The following is a 15972-nucleotide window of genomic DNA, read 5'->3' on the forward strand; positions in this document are numbered from 1 at the left end:
ACCGGGATGATGAAGATGGCCACTGGAGAAGGATTGCCCCCTCCGGCAGGGTGCCGAAGCGAGTCTAGATTGAGTTTCGGTGGCTATGGAGGCTTCTGGCGGCGGAACTCCCGATCTATGTTGCTCCCGGATGTTTTTAGGGTATATGGAGATACATAGGCGGAAGAAGTACGTCAAGGGGGGCACGAGGGGCCCACAAGGCAGGGGGGCGTGCCCAGGGGGGGGGGGGCGCCCTCCACCCTCGTGACCTCCCCGGAAACTTCTTGGAGTAGGGTCCAAGTCTCCTGGATCACGTTAGGTGAGAAGATCACGTTCCCGAAGGTTTCATTCCGTTTGGACTCCGTTTGATATTCTGTTTCCTCGAAATACTGAAATAAGCAAAAAACAACAATTCTGGAATGGGCCTCCGGTTAATTGGTTAGTCCCAAAAATAATATAAAAGTGGAAAATAAAGCCCAATATAGTCCAAAACAGTAGATAAAGTAGCATGGAGCAATCAAAAATTATAGATACGTTGGAGACGTATCAGGCATCCCCAAGCTTAATTCCTGCTCGTCCTCGAGTAGGTAAATGATAAAAAGAGAATTTTTGATGCGGAGTGATACTTTGGATAATTTCAATGTAAATCTTCTTAATCATGGTATGAATATTCAGATCCGAAAGGTTCAAGACAAAAGTTCATATTGACATAAAAATGATAATACTTCAAGCATACTAATTAAACAATTATGTCATCTCAAAATAACATGGCCAAAGGAAGTTCATCCCTACAAAATCATATAGTTAGGCTATGCTTCATTTTCGTCACACAAAGATGTTCCCAACTTCTATACCCCCGATGACAAGCCAAGCAATTGTTTCATACTCAAATAATCTCAAACTTTTTCAACCTTCACGCAATACATGAGCGCGAGCCATGGACATAGCACTATGGGTGGTATAGAATATGATGATGGGGATTGTGTGGAGAAGACAAAAAAGGAGAAAGTCTCACATCAACGAGGCTAATCAATGAGCTATGGAGATGCCCATCAATTGATGTTAATGCAAGGAGTAGGGATTGCCATGCAACGGATGCACTAGAGCTAAGAATGCTCAACAAAAGAAAACTAGTGGGTGTGCATCCAACTTGCTTGCTCATGAAGACCTAGGGCATTTTGAGGAAGCCCATCATTGGAATATATAAGCCAAGTTCTATAATGAAAAATTCCCACTAGTATGAACAAGACAACTTATGAGACTCACTATATGAAAATCATGGTGCTACTTTCAAGCACAATTGTGGAAAAAGAGATAATAGCATTGCCCTTTTTATTTTCTCTTTTTTTGGGCCTTTTTTTTCTTTTTGGCCTTTCTCTCTCTTTTTTTTGATTGGGCAATGCTCTAATAATGATGATCATCACACTTCTATTGATTACAACATAATGATTACAACTCGATACTAGAACAAGATATGACTCTATATGAATGCCTCCGGCGGTGTACCGGGATGGTGCAATGAATCAAGAGTGACATGTATGAAAAATGATGCATGGTGGCTTTGCCACAAATACGATGTCAACTACAAGATCATGCAATGGCAATATGACAAAAGTAAAGCATGTCATGATGATGATGATGATGGTGGAAGTTGCATGGCAATATATCTCGGAATGGCTATGGAAATGCCATGATAGGTAGGTATGGTGGCTGTTTTGAGGAAGATATAGGGAGGTTTATGTGTGAAAGAGCGTATCATATCATGGGGTTTGGATGCACTGGCGAAGTTTGCACCAACTCTCAATGTGAGAAAGGGCAATGCACGGTACCGAAGAGGCTAGCAAATGGCGGAAAGGTAAAAGTGCGTATAATCCATGGACTCAACATTAGTCAAAAGAACTCATATACTTATTGCAAAAATTTAGAAGTCATCAAAAATCAAGTACTACGCACATGCTCCTATGGGGATAGATTGGTAGGAAAAGACCATCGCTTGTCCCCGACCGCCACTCATAAGGATGCACAAGCCAGGTACACTTCATGCTTCAAATTTGTTACACAACTTTAACCATACGTGCATGCTACGGGACTTGCTAACTTCAACACAAGTATTTCTCAAATTCACAACTACTCAACTAGCACGACTATGATATTATCACCTCCATATCTCAAAACAATCATCAAGCATCAAACTTATCTTAGTATTCAACCCACTAAAAAGAAAGTTTCACATATCTTGAATACCAAGTATATTAACATTAAGCAAATTACCATGCTATTAACGACTCTCAAAATAATCTAAGTGAAGCATGAGAGATCAAGTTTCTTTAAAACAAACCACCACCGTTCTCTAAAAGATCTAAGTGAAGCACTAGAGCAAAAATTATCATGCTCAAAAAGATATAAGTGAAGCACATAGAGTAAACTATCAAGCTCAAAAGATATAAGTGAAGCACACAGATTATTCTAACAAATTTCAATTTATACATGGCTCTCTCAAAAGGTGTGTACAGCAAGGAGGATTGTGGTAGACTAACAAGCAAAGACACAAATAATACAAGATGCTCCAAGCAAAATACATATCATGTGGTGAATAAAAATATAGCTCCAAGTAAATTACCGATGGAAGTGGACGAAAGAGGGGATGCCTTCCGGGGCATCCCCAAGCTTTGACTTTTTGGTGTCCTTGGATTATCTTGGGGGTGCCATGGGCATCCCCAAGCTTAGGCTCTTGCCACTCCTTGTTCCATAATCCATCAAAAGAATTCACCCAAAACTTGAAAACTTCACAACACAAAACTCAATAGAAATCTCGTGAGCTCCGTTAGAGAAAGAAAACAAAAGACTACTTTAAGGTACTGTAGTGAACTTGTTCTTTATTTGTATTGGTGTTAAACCTACTGTATTCCAACTTCTCTATGGTTTATAAACTATTTTACTAGCCATAGATTCATCAAAATAAGAAAACAACACACGCAAAACAGAATCTGTCAAAAACAGAACAGTCTGTAGTAATCTGTTACTAATGCAAACTTCTGGAACCCAAAAAATTCTACGAAAATTAGACGACCTGGGAAATTTGTTTATTGATCAGCAGCGATTGGAATCACTATTTTATCACGTTCTGGTGATTTTCGAAAATTCGGGCACTGAGCGCAAAGATTCTAGAAATTACAGCAAGATCAAATAACTATCTTCCAAGAAGATCTAATAGGTTTAACTTGGCACAAACGCTAATTAAAAGATAAAACCACATCTAAACAGAATCTAGATGGATCATTTATTCCTAAACAGAACCAAAAACAAAAAACATAGAATAAAATTGGGTTGCCTCCCAACAAGCGCTATCGTTTAACGCCCCTAGTTAGGCATTATGATTTCAATGATGCTCACATAAAAGATAAGAATTGAAACATAAAGAGAGCATCATGAAGAATATGACTAGCACATTTAAGTCTAACCCACTTCCTATGCATAGGGATTTTGTGAGCAAACAACTTATGGGAACAATAATCAACTTGCATAGGAAGGTAAAACAAGCATAACTTCAAAACTTTAAGCACATAGAGAGGAAGCTTGATATTATTGCAACTCCTACAAGCATATGTTCCTCCCTCATAATAATTTTCAGTAGCATCATGAATGAATTCAACAATATAAGCAACACCTAAAGCATTCTTTTCATGATCTACATGCGTAGAAATTTTATTACTCTCCACATAAGCAAAAATTTTATCATTTGGAATAGTGGGAGTATCATAAGAGACTTGAACACTAAAAATTGTTTCCACATTAAAAGAGCAATGTTCAGAAAAAGGGTAATCATAATCATGACAAGTTTTATAAATATAATCATCACTACTTTTTATAGCATAAGTTTCATCACAATAATCATCATAAGTAGCAACTTCGTTCTCATCATAATCAATTGAAACCTCTCCCAAGATAGTGGAATCACTAAATAAAGTTGACACTCTTCCAAATCCACTTTCATATTCATCACAATAAAATTCAACATCCTCCAAAATAGTGGGATCACTACTTCCTAAAGTTGACACTCTTCCGAACCCACTTTCATCAATATAATCATCATAGATAGGAGGCATGCTATCATCATAACAACTTTGCATATCAAAACTTGAGAGGCTAAAAATATTATCATTATTAAGCATAGCATCCCCAAGCTTGGGACAAACATTAATTGCAGCAAATATATTCTCAAATATGTCATCCTCATCAAACATAGCTTCCCCAAGCTTGGGCCTTTTCATATCATAATCATAATCACTCTCATCATTAATAGCATGGATAGCACCAATAGTATAGCAATTATTATATTCTTCCAAGCAAGTGCCAAAAAGATCTTCAAGATCATAAGAAGTATCATTATCTTCCCAATCATAATTATCACAACAAGCAATAGGCATAACGAGATCATCATCAAGTGTATCATCTTCATTTTCATGAGGCACAGCAATAATAGGAGCAACTTTATTTGGGAGAGATACCTTTTTACCTCTCTTCCTTTTTCTTTTCTTCTTATTCACCACATCATGTGTGGGTTCAATCCTCTTTTTGGAGCTCCTTATTAATGAGATTGGTTGGATAGAAGGCTCCTCCTCGTTACCTGATTCATCATAAGAAATAATAGGAGCATATTGGGAAGTCTCTTCCCTTTCATTAGTATTCTCTTCATCCTCTATTTGTTTTCTTTTCTTTATGTAATTGTCAATATAAGGATTTTCAATGCAATTCACCGCACAATACATATAAATCTTCTCTAAATCAAAATCAAGAACTCTATCAAGATTAAATTTTGGAATACCCTCAGTTATACATTTCATTTCTTCATAACCCAAAAGAAGGCTAAGTTCTTTATGATGCTCAAGGGTAATCAAATTATCACAATATTTGGACATGACTTGATCATGAAACAAATAGCATCGGAGCTTTAAATGACCATGTTCATTGCAAAGTTCACAAGGGGCACGAAAAATATTGAATCTTTCAGCACATTCATCTAGCTCTTCTTGCAACAATTTGGTTTCTAAGTACTTATGCCTCTTGCAATATCTATCTTCTCTATTTGGTGTGTACTTACAAACCCAATGCACTCCACAAAAATTGACATGTTTATAGGAGACATTTTCATCATAGCTAGTGCAATCATCATTAGCATCATGGATATTCAAAGAATTCGTACTAACAACATTGCAATCATGCTCATCATTCAAATATTTAGTGCCAAACATTTTAGAGATTTCTTTTTCTAGCACTTGAGCACAATTATCCCTTCCATCATACTCACGAAAGATATTAAAAAGGTGAAGCGTATGAGACAAACTCAATTCCATTTTTTTAATTTTATTTTATAAACTATACTAGTGCTAAAACAAGAAACAAAAAGATTCAATTGCAAGATCTAAAGATATACCTTCACTTACCTAGCCTCCCCGGCAACGGCGCCAGAAAAGAGCTTGATGTCTACTACACAACCTTCTTCTTGTAGACGTTGTTGGGCCTCCAAGTGCAGAGGTTTGTAGGACAATAGCAAATTTCCCTCAAGTGGATGACCTAAGGTTTATCAATCCGTAGGAGGCGTAGGATGAAGATGGTCTCTCTCAAGCAACCCTGCAACCAAATAACAAAGAGTCTCTTGTGTCCCCAACACACCCAATACAATGGTAAATTGTATAGGTGCACTAGTTCGGCAAAGAGATGGTGATACAAGTGCAATATGGATGGTAGATAAAGGTATTTGTAATCTGAAAATATAAAAACAGCAAGGTAACTAATGATAAAAGTGAGCGTAAACGGTATTGCAATGATAGGAAATAAGGCCTAGGGTTCATACTTTCACTAGTGTAAGTCCTCTCAACAATACTAACATAATTGGATCATAAAATTATCCCTCAACATGCAACAAAGAGTCACTCCAAAGTCACTAATAGCGGAGAACGAACGAAGAGATTATGGTAGGGTACGAAACCACCTCAAAGTTATTCTTTCCAATCAATCCGTTGGGCTATTCCTATAAGTGTCACAAACAGCCCTAGAGTTCGTACTAGAATAACACCTTAAGATACAAATCAACCAAAACCCTAATGTCACCTAGATACTTCAATGTCGGTATCCGTGGGCATGATTATACGATATGCATCACACAATCTCAATTCATCTATTCAACCAACACAAAGAACCTCAAAGAGCGCCCCAAAGTTTCTACCGGAGAATCACGACGAAAACGTGTGCCAACCCCTATGCATAGGTTCCCAATGTCACGAAACCCGCAAGTTGGTCACCAAAACGTACATCAAGTGGCACGTGGTATCCCACTGTCACCACAGATATCCATGGCAAGACATACATCAAGTGTTCTCAAGTCTTTAAAGACTCAATCCGATAAGATTACTTCAAAGGGGAAACTCGATTCATTACAAGAGAGAAGAGGGGGGAAGAAACATCATAGGATCCAAATATAATAGCAAAGCTTGTGATACATCAAGATCGTATCATCTCAAGAACACGAGAGAGAGAGAGATCAAACACATAGCTACTGGTACATACCCTCAGCCCCGAGGGAGAACTACTCCCTCCTCGTCATGGAGAGCACCGGGATGATGAAGATGGCCACCGGAGAAGGATTGCCCCCTCCGGCAGGGTGCCGAAACGGGTCAAGATTGAGTTTCGGTGGCTATGGAGGCTTTTGGCGGCGGAACTCTCGATCTATGTTGCTCCCGGATGTTTTTAGGGTATATGGTGATATATAGGCGGAAGAAGTACGTCAGGGGGCCACGAGGGGCCCACGAGGCAGGGGACGCGCCCAGGGGGGCTGGCGCGCCCTCCACCCTCGTGACCTCCCCGAAAACTTCTTGGAGTAGGGTCCAAGTCTCCTGGATCACGTTCGGTGAGAAGATCACGTTCCCGAAGGTTTCATTCCGTTTGGACTCCATTTGATATTCTATTTCCTCGAAATACTGAAATAGGCAAAAAACAACAATTATGGGCTGGGCCTCCGGTTAATAGGTTAGTCCCAAAAATAATATAAAAGTGGAAAATAAAGCCCAATATAGTCCAAAACAGTAGATAAAGTAGCATGGAGCAATCAAAAATTATAGATATGTTGGAGACGTATCAGCTAGCCCCCTGCCTTTCCCTCTCATTGGAGAAAGGAAAGGGGGGGGCACCCTCCCCTGCCTTTCCCCGCACTCCAAATAAGGAAGGGTGGGGCTTGGGAGGGATCCCATGTAGGATTCCTCCTACTTGAGCGCCCTAGGGAAGGAAAAGGGGGGCGCCTAGCACACAATAGGCAATTGCCTAGCCGTGTGCGGCGTCCCCCTCCATCGTTTACACCCCGGTCATATTTTCGTGGTGCTTAGGCGAAGCCCTATGGAGATCACTTCACCATCACCTTCATCATGCCGTCGTGCAGTCCGAACTCATCTACTACCTCGTCGTCTCGCTGGATCAAGAATGCGGAGGACGTCACCGAGCTGAATGTGTGCAGAACGTGGAGGTGTTGTGCGTTCGGTACTTCATCGATTGGAGCGTGAAGAAGTTCGACTACATCAACCGCGTTGTTTAACGCTTCCGCTTACGATCTTTGAGGGTACGTAGACACACTCTCCCACTCGCTTTTATGCATCTCCATGGATAGTGAAGGAAATATGCCCTAGAGACAATAATAAAGTTATTATTTTATTTCCTTATATCATGATAAATGTTTATTATTCATGCTAGAATTGTATTATCCGGAAACATGATACTTGTGTGAATACATAGACAAACTAAACGTCACTAGTATGCCTCTACTTGACTAGCTCGTTAATCAAAGATGGTTATGTTTCCTAACCATAGACATGTGTTGTCATTTGATTAATGGGATCACATCATTAGGAGAATGATGTGATTGACATGACCCATTCCATTATCTTAGCACCCGATCGTTTAGTATGTTGCTATTGCTTTCTTCATGACTTATACATGTTCCTATGACTATGAGATTATGCAACCCCCGTTTGCCGGAGGAACACTTTGTGTGCTACCAAACATCACAACGTAACTAGGTGATTATAAAGGAGCTCTACAGGTGTCTCCAAAGGTACATGTTGGGTTGGCGCATTTCGAGATTAGGATTTGTCACTCCGATTGTCGGAGAGGTATCTCTGGGCCCTCTCGGTAATACACATCACATAAGCCTTGCAAGAATTGCAACTAATGAGTTAGTTGCGAGATGATGTATTACGAAACGAGTAAAGAGACTTGCCGGTAACAAGATTGAACTAGGTATTGAGATACCGACGATCGAATCTCGGGCAAGTAACATACCGATGACAAAGGGAACAACGTATGTTGTTATGCGGTCTGACCGATAAAGATATTCGTAGAATATGTAGGAGCCAATATGAGCATCCAGGTTCCGCTATTGGGTATTGACCGGAGACGTGTCTCGGTCATGTCTACATTGTTCTCGAACCCGTAGGGTCCGCACGCTTAAGGTTTCGATGATAGTTCGGAGTCCCGAATGAGATCGGGGACATGACGAGGAGTCTCGAAATGGTCGAGACATAAAGATAGATATATTGGAAGCCTATGTTTGGACATCGGAAGTGTTCCGGGTGAAATCGGCATTTTACCGGAGTACCGGGAGGCTACCGGAACCCCCCGGTAACCTAATGGGCCTTAATGGGCCTAGTGGAGGAAGAGGAGAGGAGGCCTAGGGGCTGCCGCATGCCCCTCCCCCCAAGTCCGAATTGGACAAGGAGGGGGCCGGCGCCCCCCTTTCGTTTCTTCCCTCTCCTCCTTCCCCCCAAGTCCTAATCCAACTAGGGAAAGGGGGGGGGGGAGTCCTACTCCCGGTAGGAGTAGGACTCCTGCGGTGCGCCTCCTCCTAGGGCCGGCCGCACCCCCCCCCTTTGCTCCTTTATATACGGGGGCAAGGGGGCACCTCTAGACACACAAGTTGATCCTCGTGATCGTTTTCTTAGCCGTGTGCGGTGCCCCTTCCACCATACTCCTCGATAATATTGTAGCGGTGCTTAGGCAAAGCCCTGTGACGGTAGAACAACAAGACCATCACCATGCCGTCGTGCTGACAGAACTCTTCCCCGACACCTTGCTGGATCGGAGTCCGGGGATCGTCATCGAGCTGAACGTGTGCTAAAACTCGGAGGTGCCGTAGTTTTGGTGCTTGATCGGTCGGGCCGTGAAGACGTACGACTACATCAACCGCGTTGTCATAACGCTTCCCCTATCGGTCTACGAGGGTACGTAGACTACACTCTCCCCTCTCGTTGCTATGCATCACCATGATCTTGCGTGTGCGTAGGATTTTTTTTGAAATTACTACGTTCCCAAACAGTGGCATCAGAGCCAGGTTTTATGTGTTGATGTTATATGCACGAGTAGAACACAAGTGAGTTGTGGGCGATATAAGTCATACTTCTTACCAGCATGTCATACTTTGGTTCGGTGGTATTGTTGGATGAAGCGGCCCGGATAGACATTACGCGTACGCTTACGCGAGACTGGTTCTACCGACGTGCTTTGCACACAGGTGGCTGGCGGGTGTCAGTTTCTCCAACTTTAGTTGAACCGAGTGTGGCTACGCCCGGTCCTTGCGAAGGTTAAAACATCACCAACTTGACAAACTATCGTTGTGGTTTTGATGCGTAGGTAAGATTGATTCTTGCTTAAGCCCATAGCAGCCACGTAAAACTTGCAACAAACAAAGTAGAGGCGTATAACTTGTTTTTGCAGGGCATGTTGTGATGTGATATGGTCAAGACATGATACTAAATTTTATTGTATGAGATGATCATGTTTTGTAACCGAGTTATCGGCAACTGGCAGGAGCCATATGGTTGTCGCTTTATTATATGCAATGCAATTGCGCTGTAATGCTTTACTTTATCACTAAATGGTAGCGATAGTCGTGGAAGCATAAGATTAGCGAGACGACAATGATGCTATGATGATGATCAAAGTATCGCGCCGGTGACGATAGTGATCATGACGGTGCTTCAAAGATGGAGATCGCAAGCACAAGATGATGATGGCCATATCATATCACTTATATTGATTGCATGTGATGTTTATCTTTTATGCATCTTATCTTGCTTTGATTGACGGTAGCATTTTAAGATGATCTCTCACTAATTATCAAGAAGCGTTCTCCCTGAGTATGCACCGTTGCAAAAGTTCTTCGTGCTGAGACACCACGTGATGATCAGGTGTGATAGGCTCTACGTTCAAATACAACGGGTGCAAAACAGTTGCACACACGGAATACTCAGGTTATACTTGACGAGCCAAGCATATACAGATATGGCCTCGAAACACGGAGACCGAAAGGTCGAGCGTGAATCATATAGTAGATATGATCAACATAGTGATGTTCACCAATGAAACTACTCCATCTCACGTGATGATCGGACATGGTTTAGTTGATTTGGATCACGTGATCACTTAGAGGATTAGAGGGATGTCTATCTAAGTGGGAGTTCTTTAGTAATATGATTAATTGAACTTAAATTTATCATGAGCTTAGTACCTGATTGTATCTTGCTTGTTTATGTTTGATTGTAGATAGATGGCCCGTGCTGTTGTTCCATTGAATTTTAATACGTCCCTTAAGAAAGCAAAGTTGAAAGATGATGGTAGCAATTACACGGACTGGGTCCGTAACTTGAGGATTATCCTCATTGATGCACAAAAGAATTACGTCCTGGAAGCACCACTGGGTGCCAGGCCTGCTGCTGGAGAAACACCAGATGTTATGAACGTCTGGCAGAGCAAAGCTGATGACTACTCGGTAGTTCAGTGTACCATGCTTTACGGCTTAGAATCGGGACTTAAACGACGTTTTGAACGTCATGGAGCATATGAGATGTTCCAGGAGTTGAAGTTAATATTTCAAGCAAATGCCCGGATTGAGAGATACGAAGTCTCCAATAAGTTCTATAGCTGCAAGATGGAGGAAAACAGTTCTGTCAGTGAGCATATACTCAAAATGTCTGGGTATAATAATCACTTGATTCAATTGGGAGTTAATCTTCCAGATGATTGCGTCATTGACAGAATTCTCCAATCACTTCCACCTAGCTACAAGAGCTTCGTGATGAACTATAATATGCAAGGGATGAATAAGACAATTCCCGAGCTCTTCGCAATGCTGAAAGCTGCGGAGGTAGAAATCAAGAAGGAGCATCAAGTGTTGATGGTCAACAAGACCACTAGTTTCAAGGAAAAGTGCAAAGGGAAGAAAAAGGGGAACTTCAAAAAGAACAGCAAGCAAGTTGCTGCTCCGAAGAAGAAACCCAAATCTGGACCTAAGCCTGCACTGAGAGCTTCTACTGCAAGCAGACTGGTCACTGGAAGCGGAACTGCCCCAAATATTTGGCGGATAAGAAGGATGGCAAGGTGAACAAAGGTATATATGATATACATGTTATTGATGTGTACCTTACTAATGCTCGCAGTAGCACCTGGGTATTTGATACTGGTTCTGTTGCTAATATTTGCAACTCGAAACAGGGACTACAGATTAAGCGAAGATTGGCTAAGGACGAGGTGACGATGCGCGTGGGAAATGGTTCCAAAGTCGATGTGATCGCGGTCGGCACGCTACCTCTACATCTACCTTCGGGATTAGTATTAGACCTAAATAATTGTTATTTGGTGCCAGCGTTGAGCATGAACATTATATCTGGACCTTGTTTGATGCGAGACGGTTATTCATTTAAATCAGAGAATAATGGTTGTTCTATTTATATGAGTAATATCTTTTATGGTCATGCACCCTTGAAGAGTGGTCTATTCTTATTAAATCTCAATAGTAGTGACACACATATTCATAATGTTGAAACCAAAAGATGCAGAGTTGATAATGATAGTGCAATTTATTTGTGGCACTGCCGTTTAGGTCATATCGGTATAAAGCGCATGAAGAAACTCCATACTGATGGACTTTTGGAACCACTTGATTATGAATCACTTGGTACTTGCGAACCGTGCCTTATGGGCAAGATGACCAAAACACCATTCTCTGGTACTATGGAGAGAGCAACAGATTTGTTGGAAATCATACATACAGATGTATGTGGTCCGATGAATGTTGAGGCTCGTGGCGGATATCGTTATTTTCTCACCTTCACAGATGACTTAAGAAGATATGGGTATATCTACTTAATGAAACATAAGTCTGAAACATTTGAAAAGTTAAAAGAATTTCAGAGTGAAGTTGAAAATCATCGTAACAAGAAAATAAAATTCCTACGATCTGATCGTGGAGGAGAATATTTCAGTTACGAGTTTGGTGTACATTTGAAACAATACGGAATAGTTTCGCAACTCACGCCACCCGGAACACCACAGCATAATGGTGTGTCCGAACGTCGTAATCGTACTTTACTAGATATGGTGCGATCTATGATGTCTCTTACTGATTTACCGCTATCGTTTTGGGGTTATGCTTTAGAGACGGCCGCATTCACATTAAATAGGGCACCATCAAAATCCGTTGAGACGACGCCTTATGAACTGTGGTTTGGCAAGAAACTAAAGTTGTCGTTTCTGAAAGTTTGGGGCTGCGATGCTTATGTGAAAAAACTTCAACCTGATAAGCTCGAACCCAAATCGGAGAAATGTGTCTTCATAGGATATCCAAAGGAAACTATTGGATACACCTTCTATCACAGATCCGAAGGCAAGACTTTTGTTGCTAAATTCGGAAACTTTCTAGAGAAGGAGTTTCTCTCGAAAGAAGTGAGTGGGAGGAAAGTAGAACTTGATGAGGTAACTGTACCTTCTCCCTTATTGGAAAGTGGTACATCACAGAAAACGGTTTCTATGACACCTACACCAATTAGTGAGGAAGCTAATGATAATGATCATGAAACTTCAGAACAAGATACTACTGAACCTCGTAGATCAACCAGAGTAAGATCCACACCAAAGTGGTATGGTAATCCTGTTCTGGAAGTCATGCTACTAGATCATGATGAACCTACGAACTATGAAGAAGCGATGATGAGCCCAGATTCCGCAAAATGGCTTGAAGCCATGAAATCTGAGATGGGATCCATGTATGAGAACAAAGTGTGGACTTTGGTTGACTTGCCCAATGATCGGCAAGCAATTGAGAATAAATGGATCTTCAAGAAGAAGACTGACGCTGACAATAATGTTACTGTCTACAAAGCTCGACTTGTCGCAAAAGGTTTTTGACAAGTTCAAGGGATTGACTACGATGAGACCTTCTCACCCGTAGCGATGCTTAAGTCTGTCCGAATCATGTTAGCAATTGCCGCATTTTATGATTATGAAATTTGGCAAATGGATGTCAAAACTGCATTCCTGAATGGATTTCTGGAAGAAGAGTTGTATATGATGCAGCCAGAAGGTTTTGTCGATCCAAAGGGAGCTAACAAAGTGTGCAAGCTCCATCGATCCATTTATGGACTGGTGCAAGCCTCTCGGAGTTGGAATAAACGCTTTGATAGTGTGATCAAAGCATTTGGTTTTGTACAGACTTTTGGAGAAGCCTGTATTTACAAGAAAGTGAGTAGGAGCTCTGTAGCATTTCTGATATTATATGTAGATGACATAGTACTAATCGGAAATGATATAGAATTTCTGGATAGCATAAAGGGATACTTGAATAAGAGTTTTTCAATGAAAGACCTTGGTGAAGCTGCTTACATATTGGGCATTAAGATCTATAGAGATAGATCAAGACGCTTAATTGGACTTTCACAAAGCACATACCTTGACAAAGTTTTGAAGAAGTTAAAAATGGATCAAGCAAAGAAAGGATTCTTGCCTGTGTTACAAGGTGTGAAATTGAGTAAGACTCAATGCCCGACCACTGCAGAAGATAGAGAGAAAATGAAAGATGTTCCCTATGCTTCAGCCATAGGCTCTATCATGTATGCAATGTTGTGTACTAGACCTGATGTGTGTCTTGCTATAAGTCTAGCAGGGAGGTACCAAAGTAATCCAGGAGTGGATCACTAGATAGCGGTCAAGAGCATCCTGAAATACCTGAAAAGGACTAAGGATATGTATCGCGTATATGGAGGTGACAAAGAGCTCATCGTAAATGGTTACATTGATGCAAGCTTTGACACTGATCCGGACGATTCTAAATCGCAAACCGGATACGTGTTTACATTAAACGGTGGAGCTGTCAATTGGTGCAGTTCTAAACAAAGCATTGTGGCGGGATCTACATGTGAAGCGGAGTACATAGCTGCTTCAGAAGCAGCAAACGAAGGAGTCTGGATGAAAGAGTTCATATCCGATCTAGGTGTCATACCTAGTGCATCGGGTCCAATGAAAATCTTTTGTGACAATACTGGTGCAATTGCCTTGGCAAAGGAATCCAGATTTCACAAGAGAACCAAACACATCAAGAGACGCTTCAATACCATCCGGGATCTAGTCCAGGTGCGAGACATAGAGATTTGCAAGATACATACGGATCTGAATGTAGCAGACCCATTGACTAAGCCTCTTCCACGAGCAAAACATGATCAGCACCAAAGCTCCAAGGGTGTTAGAATAATTACTGTGCAATCTAGATTATTGACTCTAGTGCAAGTGGGAGACTGAAGGAAATATGCCCTAGAGGCAATAATAAAGTTATTATTTTATTTCCTTATATCATGATAAATGTTTATTATTCATGCTAGAATTGTATTATCCGGAAACATGATACTTGTGTGAATACATAGACAAACTAAACATCACTAGTATGCCTCTACTTGACTAGCTCGTTAATCAAAAATGGTTATGTTTCCTAACCATAGACATGTGTTGTCATTTGATTAACGGGATCACATCATTAGGAGAATGATGTGATTGACATGACCCATTCCATTAGCTTAGCACCCGATCGTTTAGTATGTTGCTATTGCTTTCTTCATGACTTATATGTTCCTATGACTATGAGATTATGCAACTCCCGTTTGCCGGAGGAACACTTTGTGTGCTACCAAACGTCACAACGTAACTGGGTGATTATAAAGGAGCTCTACAGGTGTCTCCAAAGGTACATCTTGGGTTGGCGTATTTCGAGATTAGGATTTGTCACTCCGATTGTCGGAGAGGTATCTCTGGGCCCTCTCGGTAATACACATCACATAAGCCTTGCAAGCATTGCAACTAATGAGTTAGTTGCGAGATGATGTATTACGAAACGAGTAAAGAGACTTGCCGGTAACAAGATTGAACTAGGTATTGAGATACCGACGATCGAATCTCAGGCAAGTAACATACTGATGACAAAGGGAACAATGTATGTTGTTATGCGGTCTGACCGATAAAGATCTTCGTAGAATATGTAGGAGCCAATATGAGCATCCAGGTTCCGCTATTGGTTATTGACCGGAGACGTGTCCCGGTCATGTCTACATTGTTCTCGAACCCATAGGGTCCACACGCTTAAGGTTTCGATGACAGTTATATTATGAGTTTATGAGTTTTGATGTACCAAAAGAGTTCGGAGTCCCGGATGAGATCGGGGACATGACGAGGAGTCTCGAAATGGTCGAGACATAAAGATAGATATATTGGAAGCCTATGTTTGGACATCGGAAGTGTTCCGGGTGAAATCGGCATTTTACCGGAGTACCGGGAGGCTACCGGAACCCCCCGGTAACCTAATGGGCCTTAATGGGCCTAGTGGAGGAAGAGGAGAGGAGGCCTAGGGGCTGTCGCGCGCCCCTCCCCCCCAAGTCTGAATTGGACAAGGTGGGGGGCGGTGCCCCCCTTTCCTTTCTTCCCTCTCCTCCTTCCCCCAAGTCCTAATCCAACTAGGGAAAGGGGGGGAGTCCTACTCCCGGTAGGAGTAGGACTCCTCCGGCGCACCTCCTCCTAGGGCCAGCCGCACCCCCCTTGCTCCTTTATATACAGGGGCAAGGGGGCACCTCTAGACACACAAATTGATCCTCGTGATCGTTTTCTTAACCGTGTGCGGTGCCCCCTTCCACC

This window comes from Triticum dicoccoides, chromosome 2A (genome assembly GCF_002162155.2).
Source record: "Triticum dicoccoides isolate Atlit2015 ecotype Zavitan chromosome 2A, WEW_v2.0, whole genome shotgun sequence".
Classification (NCBI taxonomy): domain Eukaryota; kingdom Viridiplantae; phylum Streptophyta; class Magnoliopsida; order Poales; family Poaceae; genus Triticum; species Triticum dicoccoides.